The sequence below is a fragment of the Onychostoma macrolepis genome, chromosome 11, assembly GCF_012432095.1.
Source record: "Onychostoma macrolepis isolate SWU-2019 chromosome 11, ASM1243209v1, whole genome shotgun sequence".
Classification (NCBI taxonomy): Eukaryota; Metazoa; Chordata; class Actinopteri; order Cypriniformes; family Cyprinidae; genus Onychostoma; species Onychostoma macrolepis.
Window position 1 is genome coordinate 7,833,877 of NC_081165.1, and position 17,998 is coordinate 7,851,874.

General features: G+C 37.4%; 1 long non-coding RNA gene across 2 annotated transcripts; it reads right to left on the reverse strand.

Moving 5' to 3' along the window:
- Positions 1 to 2,766: 2,766 nt before the first annotated feature.
- Positions 2,767 to 6,127, reverse strand: LOC131549598 (uncharacterized). Of its 2 annotated transcripts, none has more exons than XR_009273447.1 (6): positions 5,409 to 6,127; positions 5,184 to 5,311; positions 4,393 to 4,488; positions 4,102 to 4,236; positions 3,921 to 3,985; positions 2,767 to 3,836 (listed from the first exon to the last, which is right to left on the reverse strand). It is a non-coding gene; the product is annotated as an uncharacterized LOC131549598 (long non-coding RNA). The 2 variants fall into 2 exon arrangements; XR_009273446.1 differs by having other exon boundaries at positions 4,393 to 4,492.
- Between the last annotated feature and the right edge of the window lie 11,871 nt (positions 6,128 to 17,998).

A 17,998-nucleotide genomic window follows, 5' to 3' on the forward strand; every position in this document is an offset into this window, starting at 1 on the left:
TATTTATTATAAGCACGCTCTATAGTTGTGGTGTTGTCTGCCATTTGTTGTTGTCAATATTTTAATTGTTCATCGTGATAAATTCTCTTTCTTTCTGTGTTGCAGGATTTCTCACATACTACTCCTTCAGCTCTCCACAATATCAGCTCTTTCAAAAGCTTCCACATCTCTGTCTCTCTCTGCTCTCAGTCCTACCAACTTCCAGTCTTAGCATGTCTACATGTATTAATTTTTCCTCTACAGTCAACACTCCCATCTCTACTGTGAGCACTTCTGTCGCTATCACTATGACTTTTATAATTATAAAATTATAATTATCAACCATTTTAATTTGTCTTGCATATAGTCACAATAGAAGAAACAATGATTACAGGAGATACATTTTTAGCCTATTTGTTCATTAAAGGGAAAAAAATAACGTCTTTTCAATTGGAGGCTCAACTTCCAGTTTGTAAAATATTATTTGGCATCTTATAACGTTTTTCTGTAAACAAACTCTCTTTTTCTTTTTGAATATTAGACAGTTTTTTTTTAAGGGGTCTCCAATTGCATACTTTTTAGTTACATGTTTGTTTCATGTACCCATTAATTACTTTATCAATCAGTCATTGATTTAAGTTGTTATATTTCACTGTAATTGATTACGTTTTTGCAGATACATTTTCATAATCAACTACTTTTTTTTTCTGGGTTTTTTTTTTTTCATAGTGACAAACTAGAGAGAGAATGTTGTTCTGGGCACTATGTTTGTCTTGGAAACGTTTGACATATCAATAAACACTGAGAAATGACTACAAAGTGTGTGATTCATATTTTTATTATTATTATTCCTATTGTTCAACTGGCAAATCTAAGATTGGCAAGATTGTAGGGTCCATTTCCAGGGAATACAGAGGTGATTAATTGTATAACTTTAATACACTATAAATACACTGTAAATGTTACAGAAGCAAAATTGATGTTGTTTGAATAATTATGAGAGTTGTAGTTTTTTTGTAAGCAAATGAAAGTATAGGCAAACCTTTGAGTTTAAATATTGTATATTAATTAATGTTAGTGTATACAATGGAAACCATTACACCCTTGTTTAAAAAATAATAATAATTAATAAAATATCACTGTAATCAACAAGTCTATTGCTGAATTAGGTTAACCACACGATGCAATCTGTTGTTGCAGTTTTATATTGAGTGGAGACAAATAAATCTTTATCTTGTTATCGGTCCATTCACCACAAGAACCCGGAAGATGACCATATATGGACAAGTAAGTGTGACGCCTCTGCTCAACTGGGTTGCCATTGGCTTTGAACTTCTCTTGGCGCTCGCAGAACTCACTGTGATTGGACTATCTTTTAACCCAAATTAAAAAACGCTTAATGTTGCAAAGTACGTTTTGCTGTTATCAATGCGTCAGTAATACCTTCAGTTAACAATTAAGTGTTGCTATTTCGTGCGAAATCACCTCTTTACCGAGATCGTAACCCTAACCCTAGGCATAACTTCATTGAACTACAAATAGGTTTTTTTGCGTTCAATGGATAGAATGGCAGAGGCTTATGGGTAATGCCGTTTAAAATGTTTAATAATGAATTGGGGAAAAATACAATCTTTTTTGAACAAAGGTGTATCTAAACATGTTCATTGTGCAACCATCTATGACATATTTAAGAGACAGGCTGAAATTTGGTATTTAACTAAGAGCACTTTTTTAAACACCTTTATACCACCTTTCCGTATATGTTTGAAAACTGTGTCCAACATTATTTAGTAAACATAGCACAAGTAGTTGTCTTGCCAATTTTCTGTTTGATACTATAATCAGACTTTGATTTACAGCCATTTGAAATGATACATTTTTCTGCTCTTCCAGGGGTCTCTGCTGGGCCCCTGGGGATTGAAGGGCTGCAAAACATAGACAGATCTATTCTCATCATGGACAACAAACTGTGCTGAGTTGCATTTATGTCTGAAAATTTATTTTAGATTGTCTTTTCAACAACTTGCCATTATGTAAGTTGTGGCAAGTTAGAATAAGAATGGACCCCAAAAATCGCCATTTGGAACGGGCTCCATTTATTTAATTAGATCAAGAACAAGAATACAGTGCTGACAGTAAACAAAGACACCAAATTAAACAACCAATACATATTGTGACACTTCATTGTACTATTACAGTATTACGCCAATGTGTCATTCAGTAAGACAAGGTACAGACAGTGTGTAGTTTATGTGCAAAGTCATACAATTTGTGCATTGCCAAGAATCATAGCATAAAAGACCTTGAATTTGTAAAACTCTTGTCAAAAAAATTGCATCTTTGTCCTACTCAAGTGTTGGATATCAGTAATGTACATGCTCATCTTCATTATAATATTCATGTTGATCTTTCCCTGGTAAATCATCCTCAGGTATGCATGAAGTGCTTGTAGCAATTTAGTCCATGCAGTCTCTTCTAATGCATCTTTCAGCCTTCCCCTAATGTAACAGAGTCATCAATATGACCTAATGATAATGGCTTAATTAAAACAATCGTGGTAATTATATGTATTGTTTACTAAATTAAATGGTGTATGTACCAAACACCATCCTTAATACAGAATATTCACCATACTTTATTATCCAACACCATGTGCAATACTTTACTGGAGGATACAGCATAAAAACAGCTAAAGTAGCATATAAAGACAAATCATATTCAAGAGAAATAAAAAATAGTTATTTAAAACCATATTATATAAATCAGATAATCAGATGAAGCCACCCAAATGCATGCATGGTGAAATGTCTTGAGCATCATAGAATCACATTCAGTTTCCTTCTCATCATCAGAGCTCTCCTGGTTTTCTTCCTCTTGCTTGCTTGTCCATGTCCCTATCATAAACTTCTTCTTCAATGTCATGAACAATCTGCAGTTGTTATCCATCACATTACAGTACTGACGAACAAAAGAAATGTGACCAATTCAAATCAAATCACTTTATTGTCACAATACCATGAACACGTACAGGTTTTGAAAGTCTTCTGTGCAAACTGCAGCATGACATTATGGATGACACATATTGAATATATATTCAACATATGTAGTTAAAGCTATATATGTGCATATATATATATATATATATATATATATATACACACACACACACACAATACATGTAGAGAACAACATATGGTAAATATTATACTATACAGAGCACGAAATGAAAACAATAATAAAACACAATAATCACAGTACACATATACCTTTGCAGTGCAGTACAGTATGAATTAGTGCAAACAGAATGTCAGGGTGCAGAATAATAGTGAGTCAGAGTCCAGTCAGTGTAAGTGATGGAGTGCAGTGCATAAGAGGTTGGTGGGGTGTGTGTGGTGTTAATGGTAGGAGTTCAGTTCAGTCTGATTGCTTGTGGAAAGAACTTGTCTCGCAGTCTGCTGGTGCGGGTACTGTTGATGGTAAGGGTGAAAGCAGTCCATGGTTGGGGTGGCTGGAGTCTGATGGTCCTCCGTGCTTTCTTCACAAACCACCTGGTGTAGATGTCCTGAAGGAACAAAATAATTTAGGGTGCTGTAAATCAATAAACAATATATAATATTATTTATAATTGTTGCACTGGACTTTCCATTGATTCCTGTTGAATGTTGTTGGAGGTATGGGCTACCACTATCTTGCAGTTGTTCAGTTGGTAAGTTTCTTTTATGGGCCGTAACATCTGAGCTGTCGCAGTAGATCTGTTCAGGAATGCAGTCTTCACAGCAGATATCTGATGGGTTCAGGCAGCAGCGCAGCACTTGGTAGCCACTGAATTGATATCTTCATCAACTGGCTTCATCCTCCTTCAAACAAACAGACAAAACAATAAGTCAATGATAACTCCAGAGAAATAGTGTTGGTGAATAGGTGCAGGTGTCAGTACTCACCATATTCGGTCATTTCCTTCCCAAATCCCAGAGATGATGCACAGCTGATTTGCTCATTCTAGGAGCTATGAAAAAAAGATGTGTATGTGAAAAATGATAACTGCTGACTTGAAGAGTCCTTTGAGAGATCAACATCAAATGCTGTACTACATTCAACTGTATTTCTTGAATACATACATACCAATGGAAATGTGCAAATTTTCAGTTCTCTGTCTTCTCTGTTTGGGCACAAGAAGACCATGTTCGTTCCCAACAGGACTGGTTTGACTGGCTTGCTGTGATTGATTTTCTTTGTGTTTTTGGTCTTCCATTTTGGCTGTAAAACAAGAAAATATCTATTGACCCCATGTTTAATTAATGCTGTTGGTTAAACATATAAATTAAGACAGATATATTTAAGTTCATTCAACAAAAGATTCCGGTCAGAGGATTTGATGAATAAATATTGATTACAATTTTCTACAAAGCTTACCTGGCGAGGGCTCATCATGACAAGAACTCGTTGACCCTCACTAGCAGCCGTTCAGTTGACAAAACTGAAAAAGGCCATCATGCGAACTCTCTGTTTCTACCTTACAACAGAGCAAAAATAATGTGTGAGCGTGTGACGGAGTAAAGGACTAAGATGAAGAGAAATAGGCAAAGAAAGGCAGAATTGTGTGTTTAAGTTTAACGAAAAAGTTTTTTTGTTTTTTTTTAGAAAAAGCTGTATCAAGCTATATTTATATAAATTATTTTAAACATAAGTCTATACCGCAGCTATTTAACATTTAATGACAGAGTAACAACATCATCAGAATCTATTTTCATTTTTTTTACATTTAAAAAGACAGAGGAACAATATAATTGGAATTAATTTTCCAGCTGATCAATCAGAATTCACCTGCCTTTAAAGAGCTTGAGCATTTAAAGTGGCAGACAACAACTTAACCGCAGCGTGTATAATAATAAACTGAACTTTATCATTTGTTGGTGTGGATGCTAAAATACAGCAGTTCTCATTATAGTATATATAGTGATCTGATTTGGCCAAATTAATTGAAGATCTGATTTGTCACGTGACAAGTTAAACTAGCATTTCCAGACTCTTGCTTAGACAGATGTGTTCAATAAAAATCAACACGGACAGCGTAAGACTTTGTTGAGGGCTCTTCCTGATGGGGCCGTGGGATATGTAAACCAAAGTTTAAGAAACATCAAATGCTGTGCAAAATGTAACTGCCGTACAGTTCAGTCGAAGGGTTAAGACCAGCACAGACGTACCATTGGAAATGTTTGCCTTTGCAGCTTTTGGTCTTCTCCGTAAACACACAAGATGGCCAAATTCATCCCTCTCCACAAACAAGACAAGACAAGAGTTCGACAGGCCTTCCTTTGGTCTTCTTTTTTAGCTGAAACAAAGAAAACAGAAAATGTTGAACCTTTGAAGGACTTTAGCCTCCCTGGCAGCTTCTTCAGGTTCAGCACTGAGCTTCGAGTACTAGTTACCTGTTAATATTAGCAGCTTTTTGACATAACCGATCAAAATTCAATTCTGAGCTTTGAAAATATGCCATGATGAAAAAGAGAAAGGAAGAAAGAGAGCAAAAATGTGTAAATTAATTATGAATAACAGTTCAGAAAAATAGGCAAGGAAAAGCTGAGAGAGAGAGAGAGAGAGAGAGAGCTGTTGATAAACAGCTGCTGGACACTAAAGGTTGTTGTAGGAGATGGAGATGTATGTGATCTGAAGAAACTGCAAGACAAAAAAATATTGAATTAAATTTTTTTTTACATAAAAGTATTAAAGGCATGGCAAGTTATGTGATTAACTACAAATACCACATTAAAACTACGTTACTGTGGTAAAAACATGGTAAGTGTGTTTTTGTGCTTTAACTACAAATAGTACATAGTAAAAACACAGTTACAGTACAGTGGTAAAACAAGGTAAGTGTTGTGGATACCGTGTTTTAACTACAAATACCACATTAAAACTATGTTACTGTGGTAAAAACATGGTAAATGTTGTGTTTTTGTGCTTTAACTACAAATAGTACACAGTAAAAACACAGTTACTGTGGTGAAACAAGGTAAGTGTTGTGGATACCGTGTTTTAACTACAAATACCACATTAAAACTACGTAACTATGGTAAAAACATGGTAAATGTGTGGACTTTTAAATGATCACTTTCCAACCACAGGCTAATTTCAAACAAATATCACAATGAAAACTAACTTTATAATGCTGGCAGGGTCCACTTGAATGATCTGAACGTCAAACATGTTGAAATAATGGGATAAACAGTGTAACGTTTGAAGTGTCGTCCGCCTCAGTTCAAAGAACAAAACGCAGTGCCAGAGTTTGATTCCAGAGTAGGTTTTATTTTTTAATGGGATAAAACCTGAAAACTCGTTTGCAAAGGAGTTCTCCGAAAACTCGTTGTCTCTCGTATATATACTCAAAAATTAACAAAGGGAGGGGTCTCTATACATTGAACCCCACGTGTACCATCCTATATTTTACTAGTGTACGTAATTCTATCTGTCCCATAGGAGAGAAGACCATCCTGACTTTGTTATGGTAAAGGGGAAAAAAGCCCCCTCCTAACTTCTTCCAGATGTGCTTTGCCACGTACCCATTTTGACACCAAGGCCTTCAGAACATATTGGAAGATTCAACAGATACATTTTTGGCAAAATTCACTTTGATTAAGTCTAAATAATTCTGATTAATATCAATAAAAATCTTCTTCATTCCTCCCTTTGAGACTTCATTAAGTCTCACAATTTGTTTACATCTACCCAGAGTGCTACTTCATAATTCAGTCCTTTCAGCTAACACTATCTAGTGACTAAGTAAGTCACGCAGGTTTACCATCAACGACTAAATGATGCGGCAGCACTCTGGAGGAAAATCAGGACCAAACATCTCTCTCCTTTTTAACTTAAAAGAGAGTAAAAGATCCTGTCTCCTTTCCCCCTTTATAGTAAAATACAATGTTAAAAGCATGAGCGTGCAATTGGTTCAGCGCTTGCCTGTGGTTGTCACAGTTATGTATATCAAACACATAAAAACACTTAAAAACACATTCAAAACATAATACATTGAATATTCCAAGAAACAATAGTTCGGATCCGTTGATCTTCAGCCCAGATACTTTGCATCGTGAGAGCCATCCTTGAGCAGAGGTTAGGCTAACACTTACACCCAGGATATGGCTCATCTTTATATCTCCTTTTCATAGTCATCAGAGTCGCTGGATCCATCATCCGAAGTTTGCTCATTTAAGATCAGCTTGCTTAGCAATCCTTCATAATACTCATCCAAGTTTCTTTCTGTGATTATGCGATGGTTGTTTGGGACCTTTATCATCTCCATTTGTTTCACAGTAGCATTGACGACCAATGTTCTTAGTATAGGTAACACACAACAAAATAATAAACCTCCTATCATTATGGCAACTCCTAAAAACATTCCTAGTTTAGCAAACCATGCTCCCCAAGCTCCCAACCTTAGATCAAACCAATCCCACATTTTCCGTCTGTCCCAGCATTAGTTTTAAGTTCAACTCTTAAATTTTTCAATTTGGTCATTACTTCTGTGAATGCTCCTTCTGGAGCAGTATTATTTGGTATAAAAGTACAGCATTGATCCCCAAACATAACACAGACTCCTCCCTTTTCAGCCAACAAATAGTCCAAAGCTATTCTGTTTTGCCATGTCATTCGGCTTGTTGCATCTAATTGTTCTCCTAAAAGTGATAAGGCGTCATCAGTGTAATTAATAAATCTTTGCTGGTTGTAATAGATATAATTGATCCATTCTGTATTTTTATTTTACGCAATCCAAATGAATATTGATTCAAATGCTGATTTAACTTCGTCTCTTGCTTTAAATTCATAAGGTATACCTCTTGGTTGACCAATTGAATCTATATAAACTGCAGGGTCTTTTTCATAAGCTCTTCTCGATCTAGATTTCTCTTCCTTTGTTTCTCCTTCGTCTAAAGAGATGTGACTCATTTTATGTGTCAACATAACCCTAGTGCATAATCCTGACCATTTTTCTGGCAATGTTGTCAAAAGGCCATATTCTAATCCACACATCCACCATATGTCTGCCAGTGGAATATCAATGTCATCAAATATAGGTGGTGGGCCCTCTTTTACCACTAAATAGTCAACTGTGCATCGCGGTATTTGCCATATTTTGCTACACTTTCCTTTAAACCTTCCTACGTCAACATTTCCCTTTTTCTCATAACATTCAAATTCCTGATCTGCCATTAATTGTATTCTTCCTTGCGGCTTTTGTACTTTTGTTTCTTGTATAATAGGCCATTTACGGGTACATCCACATTGCAATTCAGTAGCTTCTCTATAAATCGTTGTGGATTGGAGAAACTGGCACCAATATGGGCAAAATGCCATTTTTTGGGTAAAGACATTTATCGCTTTACCTCTTTCAACAAAGCATTTACCTCCCATTTTTAATACATCTAAGCCCATTACGTTTGACAGTCCTGGACATGTCTTAAACCATTCGTCATGAAATATTTTGCAACTAGAACTGTGTATAGGTATTGGTACAATATATAAAGTCGGTCTCGCTTCAAGGCAAACTATGCAGTTTTCCCATTCTTCTTTTTCAGCTGTGTAATTTACCCATTTATACCAACTATTATCTTCTGCCTTTTCCCATAATATATCTGAATTGCTTTTAATAGTGATGTTATGATTGTCATCTGCAATGTGTCTATTTTGTCTAGATATTTTTCCCTCCTCTACTTGTGCTTGTTCATTTTGGATTAAGTTAAAGTCACTGCTAGATTCATTTGAGGGCTGAAAAGTCAATTCTTGGGAAGTCTGGTTGCTGTTGGTTACCTCTTGTGTTTGTACCTGAAGGGAAGTCTGATTGCTCTCTGTTGGTGGAGCTTGGATTTGCATTTGTTGAGAAGTTTGGTTGTTTTCTATTATTGGAGCTTGGGGTTGCATTTGGAGAGAAGTCTGGTTGTTTTCTATGGGTTGAGCTTGGAGGTGCATTATTAGATACATTAAGCATAAGAGGCTCTTCAAACACATTGTCTGTTTCGTTCCCTTCCCTCTCCTGTTCCTCTGACAGGACGACTGGAACTCCTTGTGAAACCTTTTCTGTGCTGTCTTTTGTTTGCACTCCTTGTCACTCTCTGTCGCATTGTCCACCTGTCTGTTTTCCTCCCTTTCTGTCTTTTTCTTGGGAACTCTCGTGCAGTGGTTTAGATGATACCAAGTTGTACTTCCTTCCACTTGCACTGCTGTCGGAGTTGCTCTCACCACTGTGTACGGGCCTTCTCTCCTCGGCTCATTCCATTTCCTTCGGAACACCCTTAGATATACTTGGTCACCTGGGACAACTGGACACGTTGTCTCCGTTTCCTCGCTGGGCTCCTTTCTTTTTTCCTGTAAATAGATAGCTTTATGTATGGCAGTTAGTTTCTTCATATATGAACGAAGTTCCATTTGTAATTGCTCTAGAGGCGGTCCTTTGTAGGGACCTCTACAATGTGGCACTGGCATAGGCCGACCTGTAAGCATTTCATGAGGTGTTAAATGCGTGGTGCGGTTAGTTTGCATGCGATAGCTCATTAGTGCTAGAGGCAAAGCATCAATCCAATTCAGTTTAGTACTTTCACATATTTTGTTTATTTTGGCCTTGATAATTCCATTCATTTTCTCTACCTGTCCTTGACTTTGAGGATGGTAAATGCAACCTAGTCTTTGTTTTATTCTCAATTGTTGCAACACTTGTTTTACAGTTTTTTGAATGAAAGCCGAACCATTATCTGAACTTATTTCTGATGGTATCCCAAATCTAGGAATTACTTCTCTTGTTAGAAATTTGATTACTGTCCCTGCTCCTAAATCTGCTGACGGTACTGCCTCCACCCATTTGCTAAATCTGTCAACGATCACCAACATGTATCTTTTACCTTGTACCCGCTTTATCATGTCCACGTAGTCTATGACCAGATGTTTAAAAGGTCCGTCCGGTACCGGTATATGCCCTATGGGTGTCGTTATCCCTTTTCTCACATTGTACTTCGCACAAATTTCGCATGTAGACAAGAATTCATCTACTGTTGCATACAAATAAGGAGACCAATATCCTTGTTTTTTAATTTTTCTTACCACTTCCCCCCTTGCGCAATGGTCAAAACCATGCGCATCTGTGATAAGAATATTTAAAAGTGAAATTGGCGCCACCATGTGTCCTTCATGTGTACGCCAAATGTCTTGTGAGTCTTTTTTGGCCCCCCTCTGGTGCCACATTGACTGTTCGTAAGGGCCTGCTTGTTGCTGAATTCGAATTATGTCATCCAATTGAGGTTGAGGTTCTATAAGTACCACAGGTGTTAATACTGCTATTTGACATCCAGCAGCCTTTTTAGCCTGTAGATCTGCTGCATTGTTTCCCTTAATGACATAATCATTTCCTTTTTTGTGTGTGACATTTGATTATTGCTAATCTTTTCAGTAGCATCATAGCAGAAATTAATTGCCCTATTTGATCACCGTGTTGGATGGGAGTCCCATCACTCTTTTTGAAACCTCTTTGTTTCCACACGGCACCAAATAGGTGACATACACCGTGAGCATATGCTGAATCTGTGAAAATGTTAGCAGTTTGTCCCTCTGCTAACTGACATGCAGCTGTAAGAGCTTTCAGTTCAGCTAATTGAGCAGAACAAGGTTGTACACATTGCTGTGATATTACTGGTACAAATTCTTTCTTGTCCTTCTTCATCACTGAATATCCTGTATGATTTCCTTCATGATCTCTAAAGCTAGATCCATCTACAAAGTAAGTGACTTCTGCTTCAAAAATGGGTGTCGACTCAAGATCTGGTCGTAATCTGGTAAATGCCAATGACTCATTCACACAATCATGAGGTTTTCCTTCAAAAGACAAAGGGATCAAGTCTGCTGGATTGACTGTATGACATCGCTTAATAGTTACGTCTGGATACATAAGCAATGAGGAATATGCCAAAATTCGAGCCTGTGTTAGAACAAATTTTCCCTGTTCTAATAATTCCACAGTTTTGTGATGAGTGTAAATAGTTACTGGGTACCCCATAGTTATTGTGGATGCTTTTTCATAAGCATAATATACTGCCGCTAGGCCCTGTTGGTAGCATGGAGGGTATCCCTGCACAACATTATCCAGCTTTCTGCTGTAATAAGCTACAGGCTGTTTTTTCCTCCCACTGCACGTTTCCTGCATTAGTATAGCTGATGCATACCCATCAGCTCTGTTAGACACATAGAGGTGAAACATTTTATTATAATTGGCTGTTCCTAGGGCAGGTGCCTGTTGTAATTCTTTTTTTATTGTTTCAAATGCCAGTACTGCATCTGTGTTCCATATTAATGGATTACTTAGATGCTGAATCCCTGCCTGTTTCATAATTTCTCTCAATGCTCCTGTTTTTACTGCATAGTCTTCTATCCAGTCTGAACTAAAGCCAGTCATTCCTAAAAAGTCATCATTTGTCCTACTGTTTGAGGCATCGGTGTTTTACTTATACCTTCTAATTGAGAGGATGCTATAGCTCGTGTGCCATAGGCAATCAATCTTCCTAAGTATTCAACTTGAGGTTGACAATACTGTATTTTGTCTTTGGATACTTTGTGTCCTCCCTTAGCCAACTTTGTTAAGACTTTAATTGAGTCTCTGTGACATTGTTCTAACGAAGAACTACAAGCGAGTAAATCATCTACGTACTGTATTAGCGTTCCGTCTATTTCAAGATCTTCTAAATCGGCTTTTAGCACTTGATTGAATATATGTGCGAATGCTTAAATCCTTGAGGTATTCTTGCATAACTATACTTTTTCCTGCATAGGTAAACGCAAACAGGTATCTACTCTCCTCTGCTAATGGCACGCTGAAGTTGGCGGAGCAGAGATCAATTACAGTAAAGTATTTAGCATCAGGAGGATGTTCGTTAGTAACGTGTGTGGGTTTGGCACATCAGCTGGTAAATCTTCAACTATTTCGTTGATTGCTCGTAAATCATGAACAAGATGCCATCGGTTTTTGTCTGCTTTTAGTATAGGCATAATTGGAGTGTTACAGTAACTAGATGTTTCTATTAAAACTCCTGCCTTCACTAAACCTTCAATATTGTCTTTATGCCTGCCTCAGCCTCTGGTTTCAAAGGATATTGTGCTTTTCTGGGTAGACGTGCATTTGGTTTAAGTTGGACTCTTACTGGATTAGCTGATTTTATTAATCCTACATCAGTATCATGTTGTGACCACAATTCAGTTGGTACCTGTCTCTCCATTCCCCTAAACAATTCAGTCTTAGTATTGTTTAGTAATTCAGATGTCGTGGTCATCTGTGTTAAATTCTTTTGACTGATCACTACTTCCTGTGGTATACCCAGCAAACTGGTTGCACACAAAATTTTGATGTAATTTTTGTCAGCTGAATGAAAAATCAACGGATGTTCTGTTGATTCCCATTTGATCTTTCCTGCTTCTCTCATCATTGGTCCTAAATCTTTTGTTTCCCAGTTTTTTTCCTACATATATCGCAATATGTGGGACAGAATCAGTTACATTGAACCATTTTTCTACAAATTCGCTGTTTGGAATATTTAAAGCCGCTCCTTGTTTACCTATTATGATATACTCAGAGACTGTCTCGACTTTTTGATCTTTAGTTTCTTCCTGCCATTTCTGTTCTATTTTTCCATCTCTGTCCTGATCATAGATCATTGTACAATGAAATTCTGATTTTGTTAATCGTGCTTCAGGAATCTGTGCTTCAATAAACTTTCCCCATTTGTTTACTGTCTGTCTCACATCTTGTTCTATCTGTCCTATCCAATAGACATTTGCTTTTGGCTCCATAACTACCATTTGCATTTTTGTTCCTATTGCATCGATAAATATTCCTTCTGGAGAACACCAAATTTGTAACCCCAATCTGCATAATGCGTCTCTTCCTAACAAGTTAATAGGAGTTTGATTTGATACAAGAATGGGCATTGTTATACTTTGATTTTTTGTTTGTAGACACACTGGAGCTGTCATCGGAATTAATTGCATTTGTCCCGAGAATCCTACTGTCTTTGTGAATTTTCCAGACAAGGGCAGATGTGAAGCATTATTTGGAATTTAAGCAACTAAAAATTGCTCCTGTGTCTAACATCATGGGTGTGTCTTTACCCTCTATTTTAATTTGCATAATAGGCTCTTGATCTGCTTTAGTTGTTAACATTGGTAACTGGTTCTCCCCTGTAGGATTCTCTGGGCACCCCTAGTATCCCTGATTTGGTCCCCTCCACGGATTAACAGAGCCCTCTCCTGTACCTCGAATGGACTGCTGCTTCAACATTTATTTCCTCATTGCTGTCAAACAGCTTACTTCTCTGTCTCTCCAACTTATTTTCCATTTGAATTTTTTTGCCTGATTCTCTGATTTTTTGACCCAACTCTTGTTCAATCATTTCTACTTGTGCTTTAATTTCACTATCTTTTCTCCTTAATCTTTCTAACACTTCCTCATATCTTGTTTTATCTTCCTGGTCTGATTTCATCTGGTTCAAAGCCAAACGGGCTTGCTCATAACAGTCCATGGGTAAATACCCCTCCTTCTCCTTTTTCTGTTCTCTGCTTCCTGCTTTTACATCTGGTTCCAATTCAACTTGACCTTCGACTTCTATCTCCCCCTTCACATCTACCTTCCCCTTGAGAAGCGGTAATAACCTTTCTCCAGACATATAAGGAGGAGGTTGAGAAAATAGCATCTCTTTTTTGCATGTTTCTTTATCTGCCTCCTTTAAAATTTTCCTGGCCTGCTTTATATTTTTTAAGGTGTTCTCACCTTCCTTTTTAAACATAGCCAACACTTCTTGTTCTTTTTCTCTCTTATTCTCTCTTTTTTCACGCTTTTTACTGATACATTTCGGTTTGTAGTTTTTTACCAGAGTTTCCATTTCCTCACACAACGCTACATCAAACGTCCCTTCCTTTGGCCATTTTGTCATTTTATTTTTTGTTCTCTTTTGCCATTTGTCTGAGATTTTATTTATCATATCTTTAGACAAATGATATTTTAATCCTAATATCTCTACCGGAGTAGCGGCCATATTTTCTCTTTCAATCTATTTAGTTTTATTCGTTTTATTCTTTTTATTTTATTTAAAATGTCGTCACTATTTTTCAATTAATCTTATCCTTTATTCAATGACTTGCTCTTTTTACTTCAGTCTTGCATTCTATCAGATATATATACTCCTTCTCTATATTTTTCTTTTCATCTTTATTTTATGATCTCACAGTATTCATAAAACTTTCAATAATTTTTTATTTATTTATTTTTCCTATTATCTATTGCCTCTTCTGTTTACGTTAGTGCGCACTTATTATTTTTAATGTTCTTTATTCAATATCCTATCTTAATATCTCTTCTCCACCAGCACTGCTCTCAGAAATTTTTCTCTCTCTCTCTCTTTACACAGACACCCACCATAAGATCTTATAACACATCTGGATTCAATCTTTATTGACCCTATTCCTATAAACACTCATACCACTAAGTCCCTTTATTTCTGTTAATTTATTTATTTATTTAAGGGCTCATACTTTCATACTTTATCCCTTCATTTATAGGGCTTATTCTTTCATTCAAACCTCTTGGGCAAAATGAGAGCTGCGACCCCCCCTCCACTTGGGAAAAGGCACACTTCTCTCCTCAAACCCAATCGGAATTTATTCGTTTTTCATTCACTCTCAGTTTTTCACACTCACAAGCATTCGGACACGGACACAGTTTCAAACATTCCCCAAAACAACAAAACAAAGCTTTTTTCTCTCGAGGGTTAGGATTAGAAAAAATCCAAGAGCTGAAACAGCGTCCAGCTCTGGTTAATGCTCAGTCCTTCGTACTCCTTCTGGCCGCTCTCTCGCCTCGGCCGAGGCCCGCCCCCACGCCCTAAGCCCACCACACTGTAACCGATGTACTTGGCCTTTTTATTATTGAACCACAGATAGTGAGATTTTTAAATGTATGAACAGTATTATTTTTAATTATAGGTGTTATTTATTAAGGTTTTTTATAGGTATTTATATTACTTTAATTTATTCGGGGTAGACAGAGTAGGTTTAGGTTGGATAGGGGTAAAGTTATGTGTCTGGGGGGTAAAATGGGTAGGTTTAGGAATGGTGTAGTTATGTCCATGAGGGGTAAAATGGGTAGGTTTAGGAATGGTGTAGTTATGTCCATAAGGGGTAAAATGGGTAGGTTTAGGAATGGTGTAGTTATGTCCATAAGGGGTAAAATGGGTAGGTTTAGGAATGGTGTAGTTATGTCCATAAGGGGTAAAATGGGTAGGTTTTGGGTATGTTAGTGGTATGTCTATATAATAGTTATAATATAATAATCTCACTATCTTAAAGGACAGGAATACAATTCTCCATGGCTCTCAACCATCTCTTAGGCCTCATTCAATCCTCTTGGATACAAGGTATTGAGTCTGTTTATCCAAAACCCTTCTGCCCTTAGTCTGTCCCTTAGACTCCACAGAGGGTTAGTTTGTAGTACAGTTGCTCTAAGAGAGGAGAGACCATGTACTAAAAAATGTTGGATCAAAAACCTCCGTTTGTGTATTTTATGGAGGATGTTATGAGTGTGCTGATATATTCTCGTTCTCACCTCATTTTTAGTCTGTCCGACATACTGTTTTTTGCACTTTGTGCAGAAAATTAGGTGAACACAATTTCGGTGTCTGGAGAGAGTTCTGTCGACCTGATAAATTTGCTTCGTGGTTACATTTTTTATCCATTTTAGAGCCAGATAGTATTTACACGGTCTTCGTTTTCCGGTTTTATTATTAACTTTACTTTGCACTAAAATATCTAATAAGTTTGTGTTTCTTTTATGCGCTTGTGATTGGTTTGTGTCTTTGTAAAATCTCTGTGTCCTCTAAAAATTTGGAGAAATTTTGTTTGATAGTTGAATTGAGTTGTTTACTTTGGAATGAATAAAAGGCCACTAAAGGCACTATTTTTGTCTCCCCAGTTTGAGTTGGCGGTTTGGGGTTATTTATGGATTTAAGAAAGTTTCTGAGGACTGATCTTAAAAATCCTCTCCCGTATCCCCTATCTTTCAGTGCTTTAAAGAGTACTTTTGTGGCTTTTATGAACTCATTCTCTTCCGAGCAGATTCGATGGAATCTTAAAAGCTGGGATTTTATAATTCCTTTAAAGGTATGCCGGGGATGAAAGCTGTTTTTATGTAAGAGACAATGAGTGTCCGTTTCTTTAAAGTACACACGGTAGTCCAGTTTGTTGCTTTCCTCAAATTTAGTGCCTTTATAGGTTACTACATCCAGAAAGTTAACTTCTCTGCTGTTCAACTCATACTTCACTGTGATAGATGTCTGATGTGTGTTTAGATGCTCAATAAATTTGATAAACTCTTCTCTCGAATGCTCCCAGACACCCCAAATGTCGTCTAAAAATCTGTAATAGGCGAACGGTTTATGAGTGGCTGTCGCCAGCGCGGTCTCTTCCCAGTGCGCCATGAAGATGTTTGCGTACGAGGGTGCGAATTTCTTACCCATGGCAGTGCCCTTGGTTTGGAGGAAAAATCTAGAATCGAACTCGAAGTCATTTTTGGTCAAATTAATCTCTAATAGTTTCAAGATGTACTCGTCGGGTCTACTGCCATGGGGAAATTTATTCATGCACTCTCGTACGGCCGACAAGCCGCCTCCGTCTCGATGTTGGTGTAAAGACTGTCAACATCGATAGTGAAGAGCAGGGCGTCAGTGGGAATCCTCAGGTCTTTTGTTTTTTCAATAAAGTCATACGTGTCTCTCAAATAGCTCGGATGCTTTTGTGACATGGGGTTCAAGTGGTACTCAATGAATTCTGCGGTATTATGCGTTTCGCTGTTACAATCCGATACAATGGGCCTTCAGGCGGCACTTTGCCGGCCGGCTCCATTTTCTCTTTCTTTATGGATCTTTGGTAAAGATAAAACCTGCGTGCCCTTGGCACGGCAGGGCTCAGTATTCCACTGCTTTCTGTTAATAATCTTTCTGTCACACATCTCCTCAAGTATTTCTTCCACCTCGACTTTAGTTTGTGGGTAGATTGGTTCATCGAGAGGAATATAATGGTCCGTGTTCTCTAACTGTTTCATTCCCTCCCACAAATAATCTTTCTTATCTAAAAGTACTATAAGCGTTGCCTTTATCGGCTGGTTTTATGACGATCTCCGTATTGTTTTGAGTAGATTGAGGGCCCGTTCTTCTCCTCGGGTCAGATTGGGTTCTCTCTCCAGCTCCAGTGCAGATGTCGGAACGCATGGTTGGGGTTAGGATTAGAAAAAATCCAAGAGCTGAAACAGCGTCCAGCTCTGGTTAATGCTCAGTCCTTCGTACTCCTTCTGGCCGCTCTCTCGCCTCGGCCGAGGCCCGCCCCCACGCCCTAAGCCCACCACACTGTAACCGATGTACTTGGCCTTTTTATTATTGAACCACAGATAGTGAGATTTTTAAATGTATGAACAGTATTATTTTTAATTATAGGTGTTATTTATTAAGGTTTTTTATAGGTATTTATATTACTTTAATTTATTCGGGGTAGACAGAGTAGGTTTAGGTTGGATAGGGGTAAAGTTATGTGTCTGGGGGGTAAAATGGGTAGGTTTTGGGTATGTTAGTGGTATGTCTATATAATAGTTATAATATAATAATCTCACTATCTTAAAGGACAGGAATACAATTCTCCATGGCTCTCAACCATCTCTTAGGCCTCATTCAATCCTCTTGGATACAAGGTATTGAGTCTGTTTATCCAAAACCCTTCTGCCCTTAGTCTGTCCCTTAGACTCCACAGAGGGTTAGTTTGTAGTACAGTTGCTCTAAGAGAGGAGAGACCATGTACTAAAAAATGTTGGATCAAAAACCTCCGTTTGTGTATTTTATGGAGGATGTTATGAGTGTGCTGATATATTCTCGTTCTCACCTCATTTTTAGTCTGTCCGACATACTGTTTTTTGCACTTTGTGCAGAAAATTAGGTGAACACAATTT